The sequence below is a fragment of the Papaver somniferum genome, unplaced genomic scaffold (genome assembly GCF_003573695.1).
Source record: "Papaver somniferum cultivar HN1 unplaced genomic scaffold, ASM357369v1 unplaced-scaffold_15, whole genome shotgun sequence".
Lineage (NCBI taxonomy): Eukaryota > Viridiplantae > Streptophyta > Magnoliopsida > Ranunculales > Papaveraceae > Papaver > Papaver somniferum.
Genome location: NW_020624376.1, coordinates 1,060,768 through 1,073,267, shown reverse-complemented (window position 1 = coordinate 1,073,267; position 12,500 = coordinate 1,060,768). Strand labels below are relative to the sequence as shown.

General features: G+C 33.4%; 1 long non-coding RNA gene across 1 annotated transcript; it reads left to right on the top strand.

Moving 5' to 3' along the window:
- The first annotated feature begins 6,612 nt into the window (after nt 1-6,612).
- Nucleotides 6,613-7,279, top strand: LOC113335652. The gene is made up of 3 exons (XR_003353439.1): nt 6,613-6,833; nt 6,971-7,045; nt 7,201-7,279. It is a non-coding gene; the product is annotated as an uncharacterized LOC113335652 (long non-coding RNA).
- Nucleotides 7,280-12,500: the final 5,221 nt, after the last annotated feature.

Genomic DNA, 12,500 nt, shown 5'->3' with positions numbered 1-12,500 from the left:
TGATCTATTGTATTCTAGATTTCTGCTTCATCATTGTATTATATTGAACTTCTCTAGAGTTGAATTCATTCTCAGCTATAACCAAATCTTGCATAGCATTTTCATCATTAGGATTTCTATCTGAAATGAGCATTTTTTCCTTTACATTTCCCTCTGCTTCTTTGATTTTTACATGAACATTTCCAAACACATTCCAGTTCCACTCCTTCAAAGTTGGTTTTAATCTCTTCAGCTTTTGCATGAACACATAAGGAGGATCACCAATTAAGGATGCAGACCAACTGTCTTCAACTACTTTCATAAATTCAGGGTGTTCTAACCACATCTTTTGAAATCTTAAAGGAACATTGCATGGTTTTGGTATATTAGCACAACCTCCCAGTAGAGGGGAATGATCTGAAGCTATTCTAATTCCCACTTTGTATCCCCAATCACTGCATACATTTAACCATTCCATGTTAAAAACTGCTCTATCAAGATTGCACAAAACTCTTCTGTGACCTTGCTGACAGTTAGACCAAGAAAAATCCAGTCCAATTTTGGGAGCTTGCAGTAACTCACAAGTGTTCAAACAATCACTAAAATCCAGCATTGATCTTCTTGAAGGATATCTACTTCCCATTTTCTCTTCCACTGTTAAGACAACATTAAAATCACCCAAAATAAGCCAAGGTTTCTTGAGCTCACTAGTTAACTACATTTCTGACCATAAAAATCTTCTCTGCACCATGTTAACATGTGCATGAACTCCAAAGACTAACACATTACCCACTGCAACTGTGATCATTTGACTTGTTATTGCAACAACTATTGGAGTAGATATTGATTTTCTCCAAAATAACCAAATGTTACTTTTATGATTGTCAGTTTCATTATGAATCACCATTTCTTGCATACCTGGCAGATTCAATTTATTGCAAAAAGAAGGAGAACACTTTATGTTTGGTTCAACAATCCATACTAAAGTTTGATCAAATTAACTAACTAAATATTTTCACTTCTGCTGGGCCCTAGCTCTTCTAAGGCCTCTTATATTCCAATAAATAGTCTTCATTGAGTGACATGGAGGTTTTTTGGACCTCCCTTACCAACATTTCTTCTGAGATTATATATAACCGCAGCTGGATTGCTTGGTTTATCATTCTTGCCTTGAGAAGCATTACCAACAACTGTATTATGTAACTTTCCATTAGAAGTATTCTTCCCTGACATCTAGTTCTTAACTATCTCACCTGGAGATTGCTGTGTTTCTAAAGTATTAATAACTGAAGTCCAAGAAGTATAAGCAACTGGCTCTGTGGTAACTTTACCAGAACCACCATCAACAAATTTGACTACACTTTTATTTAATTCTGTAGTATCAGCTAAATAAATCAATTTTTGTGGCTCAATTTCAGCTATAAAATCTTCATCTACACTAAGATCGTCATTATCTGTTTGCTCAGATTGTTCCAAAAACTTGAATCTACCACCAGTCTTAAGGGAATCTGAAGTACTGTGTTTCTGATGAGAAAATGGAGTTACAATACTTGAAATTATTGAGTCTATTGTTAGTTGTTGATGATTGGGAAAAGAGTTTGAAGTACTTTCTTGCACCATTTCAATAGTACGACTAACCTCTTTAGCTTTTTGCTAAGTTGCTCTTGTTTTCTACCGAGTAGGTTTTCAACTGATTGACTCTTAGCTTTCTCCACTCTACACTCTGTAATTAAGTGACCAACAATTTTGCAAGTATAACAGAATTTAGGACAATCAGGAATTAGAACATCCTGGAAAAAACCTCCATACTTAGTACCTATCCAAATCTTTTGGGGAATGGATTTAGCAAAATCTACTGCCACCAGAACATTTGCATAATACCCAACTTCACAGTTAATAGTTGCATTATCAACTTTGATAGGTGTTCCCAATTCTCTAAAGATTGTAAATAGAATTTTCTCCTTCCATAATTCAAGACTCAGACCTGGAAAACATACCATTGCTTTTGATGTTCTTTGACTTGTAGGATGAAAATTTGAAATCCAGTTCCTAACCTTAAGAATCTGATTATTAACTTCCCATACACCCTCTTTGATATGTTGACGATCATTTTCTTATCTAATTTGATGGTAAAGAAACCTCTTCCAAGAGGAATGAGTTTACAGTTACCAACTAGTTTTCATTGTTTTTTCAAAATCACAGTCGCATCTATAAATTTAATATTCCAATTAAAGAAAACTTCCATGGATTAATAGCTTCTTCAAAGAGATGATATGGTAAATCAATCGAAGGAAAATGGTTGGTTGAACCTTTACCATTATTAAGACCTAAGTTTTCTAAATTATGTTCATTAACTGAATTGATTTTAGAAGACGACTCCATTAAAACCACTAGAATTAAAGAACATTAATCATTATGAAGCAGAAAACAAGAAGAATTGAAAAACAATCACCTGAATTAATGAAGAAATAACACCGAAATTCAGATTCAGACAATAAAAAAAGTCGCCGAGTTTATCACCGATTTTGTTGCCCGATTCGCAAAAAAAAAAAATATATATATATTAAATAGCCTTCAAAGGCTGGGTTGCACCAATACTTTTGGGGCTCCCCGTATCATGTGACCCTGTATGGACACAACCACACATAATCGGACACACCTAAAATACTTCTATCTTACTATAAACTAGGAAACAGCTGAGAACTAAAGGTCACCAACCTCTAAGGAAGATTATAGTGGAAAACATGCATGTGCTAGAAGAAATACACTTGTGGAATTGTAAACAAGTGCAAAACAAATACAGTTGTGTGGTTTCTCGTTTACATTTCTATATATATCTTAAAAGTTGACGGTACTTCAACATATACGGCTGTGTCCCCTATCATAGTTTTTTAGAACTGTCGTATTAGACATCGGGACACGCCACTGTGTCGGACACCCGTGGCGGTATTGGAACAACCCAGTTCAAAGGTTTATTATCGTTATACACCGTGATTAGAATAACAACGAAGACGATATCTGGCTATTGGTTACTCAACTGATGTTCATGAATTAGATTTTATCGAAGTTTAGTCAGGGACGGACCGAGATTGGCTAGTTTTTATTTTTTGGTCCAGGCTCTAAGGATAATAGATAGATAAGTCCACAAATGAATGATTCGAAAATCTTTTGCACCGGCCTAAAGCCAAGGTTAACCATGGTCAGCCATCTCATAGATATACTAACTCCTAGTGCGTGGAGACGTACCGGCCCCGGCTTCAAACGTCTGCATTATCGACCTATACAATACCTAATTTTTTGGTGTATATACTGATCTCAATTTCTCCCTCAAAGTAGAACACTAACGGAATCACTAACCTTATATTCAGTATCATCAGTATAATGAAATCAAATTCAAAGGAAACTCTGTCCAAATTTCGTTCCTCTTTCTTCCAGGCTTAGCTCAAATTTTCATAGTAACTAGGGGCAGAGGATATGGAGACAAGTGGGATAGGATTTCAAATTTTGACTAATTTACGCATAGTAATTTTGAAATTTAGATGTCTTGCGGGGGCAAGTATGTATAGAATTGAAATCTGACTTCAAATGAGGTCTGTCTGAGTTATAAAAACTAGGAATTACCAATAGGTACTATTCTAGTGTTCTTAGTTAGTGGCAGGTCCATCCACTAAAGCCCAGTAACGGTAGGTCCATAATTAAAAGAAAAGAGAAAAATGGACCTAATTTTTTAAGCCCAGGTCCTGCACACGTGTGTAAATATTACGTGCATTTTTAGAATTCCCAAAATAGCCTTTACTATATATAACAGAAACATAAGCCAATTTCTCTCCATATTCTTTTTCTTCTCAGATTCAGTTTCTCTCTCTCTCTCTCTCTCCCCCTCTCCCTCTCCTCTTCTCTACTGATGCGGGAAATCTTGTTTTTTTCTTCATTCATTTTCTTCATTCTTTAATTTCTAGTTTTGTGTATTAGGATAATTCTAGTGCTCATTAGATCTGATCTCATCTCATCTGAGTATTTGCTTGTTTTTCAGGGCAGGAGATGTGTTTGGAAGGAGAGGAAATCGACATCTTAAACAACTCTGGAGACTTCGTGGATTATTAGAACGATTATCTGTTGCACTCATTGTTCTTTTGATCTGTTGTATCTCTCTTTTCACTACTTTCAAGAGTACTACCAATCGCCCTGGGATTCACTCCGGTGTAAGTTCTCTCACACTCTTTAACTCATTTCTGTTTCAATTCGCGTTCATAGACATGAATCAAGTTAAGCCCCAGGTATTCAACAAAAAAGATTTTTATATTTGATGAGATTTAGGAAGAAATTATCATCATCAATCAAGTTATTGTTGTATTGTGTGCTGGACACAATATGAATGATTGGAAATATTGGGAATGATGATGGTGATGATATGAATGGGAACCTATTTTCTTTTTCTTTTTCTTTTTCTTGATATTGCATTGTTTGGTGATTTTTTCGATCTGTACATATATATGGTCCTTTTTAATGTTTGATTTTTCGATCTCCATGCTTGATTAGTTTATTCTCGTGAAAATAGGTCAGATCTAGATGGATCCTCACATTTTTTGTTTATTTCGTTATGAGATTTGCCTATACTAGTTTCTTTTTGTTAGTTTTAGATTTTTTTCACTTTGTTTTTCTTTATGAACCATCAATACATATATGATGTACTGGTAGTTTTTGATGAATATAGTTCAGATCATGCTTGTTTGTTGTTACAAATTGTTTGGATCAGCAGTACATATATGGAATACTGATAAAAATTGCTTTAATTTTGTTGTATTTATAGTTTTTTAATTTTTTATTGCTTGATCTAGAAGTACATATATGCAATACTGAGATATAACTGTTTTGATTTTGTTGTATTTGTAGATTTATAAGTTTTTTTTGACATGCAGTTGATTTTTACTTATGAATCATAGGTACATATATGAAATACTGAAAAGAACTTCCTTAATTTGATTATCTTTTTGTTTTTCGCTTCAAAACCACGCTTTTTTGTAGATTCAGATGTTATTATCCACAAGTACATATGTCAGATACTAATATGAAGTGCTCTTTGTTGTGTTTGATTCATAATTTTGTCACCTTTTTAGTCTTATCCTTCAGTAAGTATGTTAAATACGGTAATATGTCTTTCGATTCTCTTATTTTTCATAGATCTGTCACCTATTCTTGTCATGCAGTTGATTTGTAATTCAAGAATCTTTAGTACATATGTCACATAGTGATAGTAAATGCTTTTTGTTGTGTTTGATTCAGTACGTGTGTGAAATACTGAAATAGATTCTAGTTTTGTTGATGTGTTTTATGCGGTACGTATTCATATACAGGTTTGTACTCGCCATTTTGCAGGTACAACCATGGTTTAATTTCCCTCCTTTTGGTATTGCTTCTTTTTCTCCCGCTGATGTACCTATGAAATCCATGAAAAGTAGATTACTGTGTAGAATAGGCTTTCATTGGTGTTTCATTTTTCCGTGTGTTGTTTTTGCTGCTCAAAACCACCGTTACTCCATTGGTACTGCCTTTTGGTATTGCTTCTCAACCATATGTATCAAACGACATCAAAGTTGGCTGGGAGACAACCGACCGTTGATGATGAGCATATGGAGTTGGTACTATGGTGTTGAGCTGTTAATATTGAACTAAAGCCCCAACTGCTATGGATTTGCATTAGCCAATACAGTCTCCATGAGTCGTGTATACAAATAACTAACCTTAAGTTAATTACTATCAAAGAATATTCCTATCTTGCAACGATTGTCGTTTTTAAGAATGCATTTTAGCTCCAGTCTGTTCTCCCTGACACCAATGTCGATTTTTTTTTATCAACTCTATATACAACTAAATGGTTAACCATTTCTTTATTTTTACTTTGCAGGAAGAGTCGACCAAAGATGAGAAAAATTCTATTGAAAAATCGCCACAATAATAGGGATTTTCCGGTGTAGAATGATTGCTCTCACAGATTTGGTTCAGTTAATATGTTAACTTAACTTTCTTATTTATCATCTGGACAGTTGTTAATGCTGACTAAGTTGAACACATCAGATGAAACAATGGTTTTGATAAAGCTTAGGAAATGAGCATAAATTGGAGACATGGCGTAGAACTCAGGAATTGATTTAGATGTCTGTGAAAAGAATTCTTCTTCAGTGGAACATTAATTGATTTTTTCCATGACCATTGTCTTCTATATTGATATTAGCTGATTCAGGAGTTTGGGTTTTGCTATTTTATTATCCTATCGAGTATATATTTCCATGACAATAATAGAGCCTCGCAAGCAGATTAAATTTATTAATATGTGAGCATATCTGAGTTGCATAACAAATGTGACATAGAAAACTTTGTTGTTGGAACATATGTGTACTTTTCTCAGTAAAACTCAAGGTTGGGGTTCCTTCATTGATCCACCGAATTGCAATCCCTGTGCTTGCTTAGAACCATTTTTGTTTTAGATGTTAAATTAATTTCTCCTGCGTTTCAGATTCGGCTCTTCTTAGATTTGATTAAGCTACTGCTGATAAAAAATTTCTCATGTGGTAACAATCGACAGGTAAAATCATTGATAACCTCCCATGGTAATTTGAATTTAATTACACCCCTTTTAAATTCTTTATGGCTATGATTGAGGAAAACTACTAATGTTAGCTTCGGGGTAAAGCGCAGCTTATGCTGTAAATGTCTTCTCATTGTTGATACTAATGTTTTTTTTCTTTTTCTTAATGTATTAACTGTTTGTGTATTAGATGCTTTGGATTAATGGCAGGGGCATCAAGAATGCCAATTATGTGCTTCCAGTTTAGTTTTTTGGTTGTCGATTAACTGTAAGAAACTAGCAAAAACAAAAAACATAGTTGCACGACTTATTTCCACAGAAGTAATATAGTTTTTCAGTTATATTATGACTGGATTTCTATGAGATTGTTGCTTTTGTTGACCAGACTTCGATGTATTTCTGCAGGATTTATTGGTGGAGACCGCGACAGAGCAGGATGGCTCAGTCAGTAATATCACCGTGCAGCCCACAGTTTTTCAGGTTCATTAAATTCTGGATTTATTGGTGGAGACCATTTGTCGTGCATTATGAGTTTTATTTCCATTGGTTTGTATGGTTCCTCAAATTAGACTCTGTATGTTTGGGCATAAGTTATGACCCCTATGATGAACGTTTTAATTTTTGTGTGTCTGCAGGCATTGACACTAGCAGTACGTAAAGCGAGTCAATCTATATGCAGTTAAGAAGAAAACGATAATAGAAGATCCTTGCTTTGCCTCCAGAAGCATGGCAATACAGTCGAAGAAAAATTATAATCATCACAATGTATGTGATGTAACACGTTTTCTAATTTATTTATCATTGATTCTTACAGATTTGTACTCTACCTGGAAGCAGTGCAACAAAAATGTACTCGAATTTGTAAGCATTCAGATATATAATCGGATTTGTAAGCAGTATGACAGATATGTACTCAGATTTCTAAGAAGGGCGACAGATATGTACTCAAATTTGTAAGCAGTGTAGCAAATATGTACTCGAATTTTTAAGCAGTGTATCAGATATGTACTCAAATTTGTAAGCAGTGTAGACACACACGTTTGGTAGTAATGGGCATTATGAGCATTTCCATGTTTTAATTAATTTTGGACCTCCGGATAAAAAAAATCCGGTTGGACCCTACTATAAATAAGTATATGGGCCTAGGACCAAACAAGAAATTTTCCTTATAAAAACGGGTACAAAATAAATAAAGAGACATCAAAGGTATGAACATGCTTCAAAAAAAATCAAAGGTATGAACTAAATATATAAATAAAAAAACGATATAAACATCATTTTTAGCTTAATTAAAATGTTTCATAATTTGATAATCACTCAAATTATACTAAAACATCAATTAAAATACGACAAAAAATCGTGCGACCTTTGGCCGTTAGCAAATTTTTCTTTTACGTGAGAAACAAAAGAATATTAATTCTCACACGTGACGTGAAGAAATCACAACCAAACTTCTTCGACGTAGTTGGTAAGTAAAAACATAATGAAAATCTTATTATTCTTATAAACGGAAGTTTATTCGGTAGATGTCCACTTTAGTGGGATCCCATTATTTGGCATCAAGTATGTAAACTCTATAAACAGAATCTCAAACATTTGTAAACACACACATATTAATAGAATTTCTCTCTCTTCTTTCCCTCTACTTTGTGTCTCCTTCTCCGTTTCTCTAGTTTACAATATGTTATCACGCAAGTTGCTCTACTAGTTGGAGAATACCAAGAGATTCGGATCGGAACAAAAAACGGAGAGATTTCTTAACCTTTCATATTAAGTGTTGGGAGATATATATATTTAAAACATAGTTTTGTAATATTAAATCAAACTTAGAGAAATAATGTGGTGGTATTATTTTGGGCTCCCACACTATAGATTGGGTTCAAGTCTCACCCCTTGCATTTGACTAGGTATATTATTTATATATATACTATTTACCAAACGTCCAGGAGAGCGGCTCCTTGGGGCCTTGGAGGTCTGGTGACTTAAAAAAAATAACTTTTTGCAGATTTGACTTTTGGTTTTCAAAAACGTTTTAAGGAAATTATTTTCTAATTAATTCTCATTAATTTTGGTATTATATTCTACCCGCTTTCTGACTGTTACGGAAGATTAGTTTTGGGTAATTAATCAGAATTTATTTTCATTAATCTTAATTGATTCTCTTAAGCTGTTATAAGTCTGGTTTTGTGAAAAGAGAAAGTAATCTGTTTTTGTGATTCTGAACAAGTGTTAGAAAGATTATTGTGATTCGATTTCTCATAGTGCAGAGAAATCGGATAAGAGAGTATCAGCTATTTTATCCCATAGGTTTTCGACAATTTTTAATTGCTAGCACAATCAAAGAAACATAGTTGCGAAATACCTTAAAGATAACAACCTAGTACGCGACTCAACTGTTTGAGATTCGGTTTCATTATTTGTTCACTGTTTCCAACATTAAGTTCTTTTTTTTACAGGCTTTTATCATGTGAACAAAGAATGTAGCATTAGTTAAATGTTGGTTCACGTTTGATATCAATACTAACGTTATTTTAATCTTTTGTAGATTTAATTGGACCAAGATCCATGTTATCTCAAACAGTATGTCTCGAGTACAAGGACATCAAAACGCCAACAAACACTGACGTGTATGCTTATTTTTATTGGCATATTAACTGTTTTATTTACGTGATTAATATTTTATTTTTCTTCTTTTAGTTAATGATAGCCATTAACGGTCAATGCTATTTTTCCTTTTCTACACCCAACATGCTGTATCGTTTGACGGATTTCCTTTTCTATATATTCCCAAGTCTATTTATGGGGATGTGGGTGATTAACTTACCAAATAAGTTCGATCTTCCTCCTTCTCTAATCTCCTTTATAGAGAAAGAAAAAAGAAATAAAAACCTCATTGAAGGATGGTTTAGAGTTTCTATTCCTTTAATGAAATTCTAATCACAAAAAAAATTGTGTTATCGATTGCCTTATGGTATCTAATCATATGCATGATTGAAAAACTTACGGCCAATTAAATTTGGTATCTTTGTTTTTTAGAAAAGGATCATGTGATTTACATATATGGTTTCTATTTTATTTATTTATTTTTATACAAGAAACCATCCGTCAACCTTAAAATGGGTTTCCTAAGCGATAACTAAAACGACAATACTTTTATTTTGTGGATACGAGTTTGATAAATCATAAAAACCAATTTCTGTGAATTTTTTCATTGATTTTTATAAGATAAGAGAAAATAGATTGAGCCATGCTATCCCGCACTGCCGCGCGTGATGGAATTATAAGCTAGCGGCCTGTAAACCATTGGATGATTTGTTTTCATTAAAAACACGGTGAGATTCAATAAAGACCTTTATTGTTTTGACTTTTAGATAGCAAAACAGCTGTCATAAAACTTAATTGCAAACAAATCCTTCCACTTATCTAAATTTGTTACCTGACTACCTGAGTATAAATTAATTTACATGAACAGATGTATCATCACCTTCTTCTTTTCCCCAATTTCGGGCCATCGTACAACTGTCTACCTTGATATATCCGATTTTGGGAATCTGAACTTCATATCAACCACCATAACAAATGAAGTAATAAAAATAAAGGATTGTGTTATGAAAACGAATGACTTAAAATTACCTATGGTGCTTATCAGTTCGGAATCAGGGACGGACCTATCCCTGGACTAAAGGGGACTAAAGCCTGGGTGGTCTTGCTAGTCCACAAGTTCATTTTTTTTTTTTTTTTTTGGTCGAGCAAGCTTTTAGTTCGGGTCTTAAAAAAAACTTATACTTCCTGGATCCATCCCTGTTCGGAAGGATAATTCTTAAAATTGGCTTTCTGTCTCTCTACAGTGATATTCGTCCCTCTTTCTAACCTGACAGCAGAGATAAATATCTGTTCTACTTATCAGTTAAAATTTTCGTGACTAAGATCGTTTCCCTTAGAATATATTTAAAGTTTGTAAGTTCAATATTTGAGATTCATTGACAGAACCCTAGTTATCAATTAAATCATATCCCTACGATATCAATTAAATCCAACATCTGTTTGCATTATGTAATACCATAATCAACAATTTCGATCATCAAATAAACCTTAAATTATGTATAAGCAAGTTTGAAAACCGAGAATAATATCAAGAGTTTAGTTTTTCCAATAAAAAGGAATTCATCAAAGTACTTTGACGTCGCGTTGGAAACTGTAATAGGCAAAGGATCAGTTTTAATTAAACTGGTAGGTACCGAGGGCTTATTTGGCACGTATCTGTTTCATAGAGATGCATAATTTCATAATCCAACGTGTCTCCATTGTGCTAGCTTATACTTCCGTTGTGCGGGATAACACTGGCCAAATAGATTGGCATAATTTTTAAAATTTTGCAAATAGTAGTTTGATTTTTCCCTATTTAGAAAGATTGATCGTTACAAACAAATTTTTACGATCAAATATATACGAGTTATCTCATAATAAATCATTGGTTTTCATTTTCCTTTACATGAAACCATTCTCAACTAAGAAGAGTGGATTTTATCTCTTCATAGAAAACTAGCGATATGATTTCTTTATATTCTTAAAGAAAAACATATAATTAGGTCAGAATTTATTTCATCTATATCAATCGATCCCTAAATGATGAAATATCGTTATTATGGTATAAGCCAATAAATACCGATAAACGAGAATTTGCTGCATTCTTTAAAGATATTGAGTAAATTTAATTTTTATTAATTTTTCTCGGTAATAATCTCCAAAATTAGGATTTGTTCCACTTATAATTGAATTATGGTCGGTCACCAAAGATCAATGGGTGCGCACCCGGATTGTTCGCCAATAACATTAGTCCTTGTAGTGACTATATTGATCTTGATTTAATTTTCTTTTGGCAAAGAAAGTGTCCACAATTTTTAAATGATTATCTCACCGTTCACAAATTTATTAGAGATTTTATTTGCATATTTTGGTTGTAACCAATGCAATCCATGGTTGATGTTAAATTTGTATGTCAAGTAGACTACAATTTTATTTGGTAAGTATATGTCTCGAATTAATCGGATAATACTTTATGAAGTTTTCTTTTGTATATGTGATGAAAATATTTCCGCCATAATCAGGGGGACTATACACCACTAAAAGTCGGTGTTCACTAACTTTAAAAGTTATATTTCTCTCCAATCATAATTGAAAAAGGTTGCCATCTCAAATATGTACGAAAATACTTCATTTTGCTTTTATTAAGGTTTTTCCTCTTGAAGAGGATAATCTAGTCACATCTATGAACTTTGTAGCTCCAATTGAGTCTATTAAAATTAGATCCACATTCTCATGATTCACGTATCCTCACTGGAAGATAAGGAGATTATAATGCCCGCGGGCGCTTGTACCAGCAACTCTGTGATTTTTTTCAAGATGTACATACACTTGAGAATTGTGTAGGATCGTAGTGAGTTAATATTGTCGAATATTCATTTACAGTAGCTATTAAATGATGGTGGTTTTGAACCCCTCTGCAGAGGAATATCGACAAATGTGATTGGTTAGCATACAAATCTAAAATTAGATTGGTTTAATTTCTCTATCAACGCGATTTTGGATCCAAGACTCAACACCTTACAATTCCCAAGCCTATTAATTACTGGTTGGCGTAGTTATAATGTGTTGTAGGAGAAATATGTTCGTTGTAAAAACGATTTGAGGATTGAATTTTTGGTCATACCCTAGGATTGATTCAATAAAATTTTGTTCTCCATATGTGATGCATTTGGCGTGGTAGTCCTTAAAGGGCTCATATTGCATTTACACAAGAAATGTTATTGGCAACATATTTAAATCTGTAATCGTTGTAGGATTCAAATTATATTCTGGCAACCACCTGACTCGATTATGTCAGGTTTAACAATCCTTTATGTGTTTTTAGAAATTTGATACGAACCAAAAATCT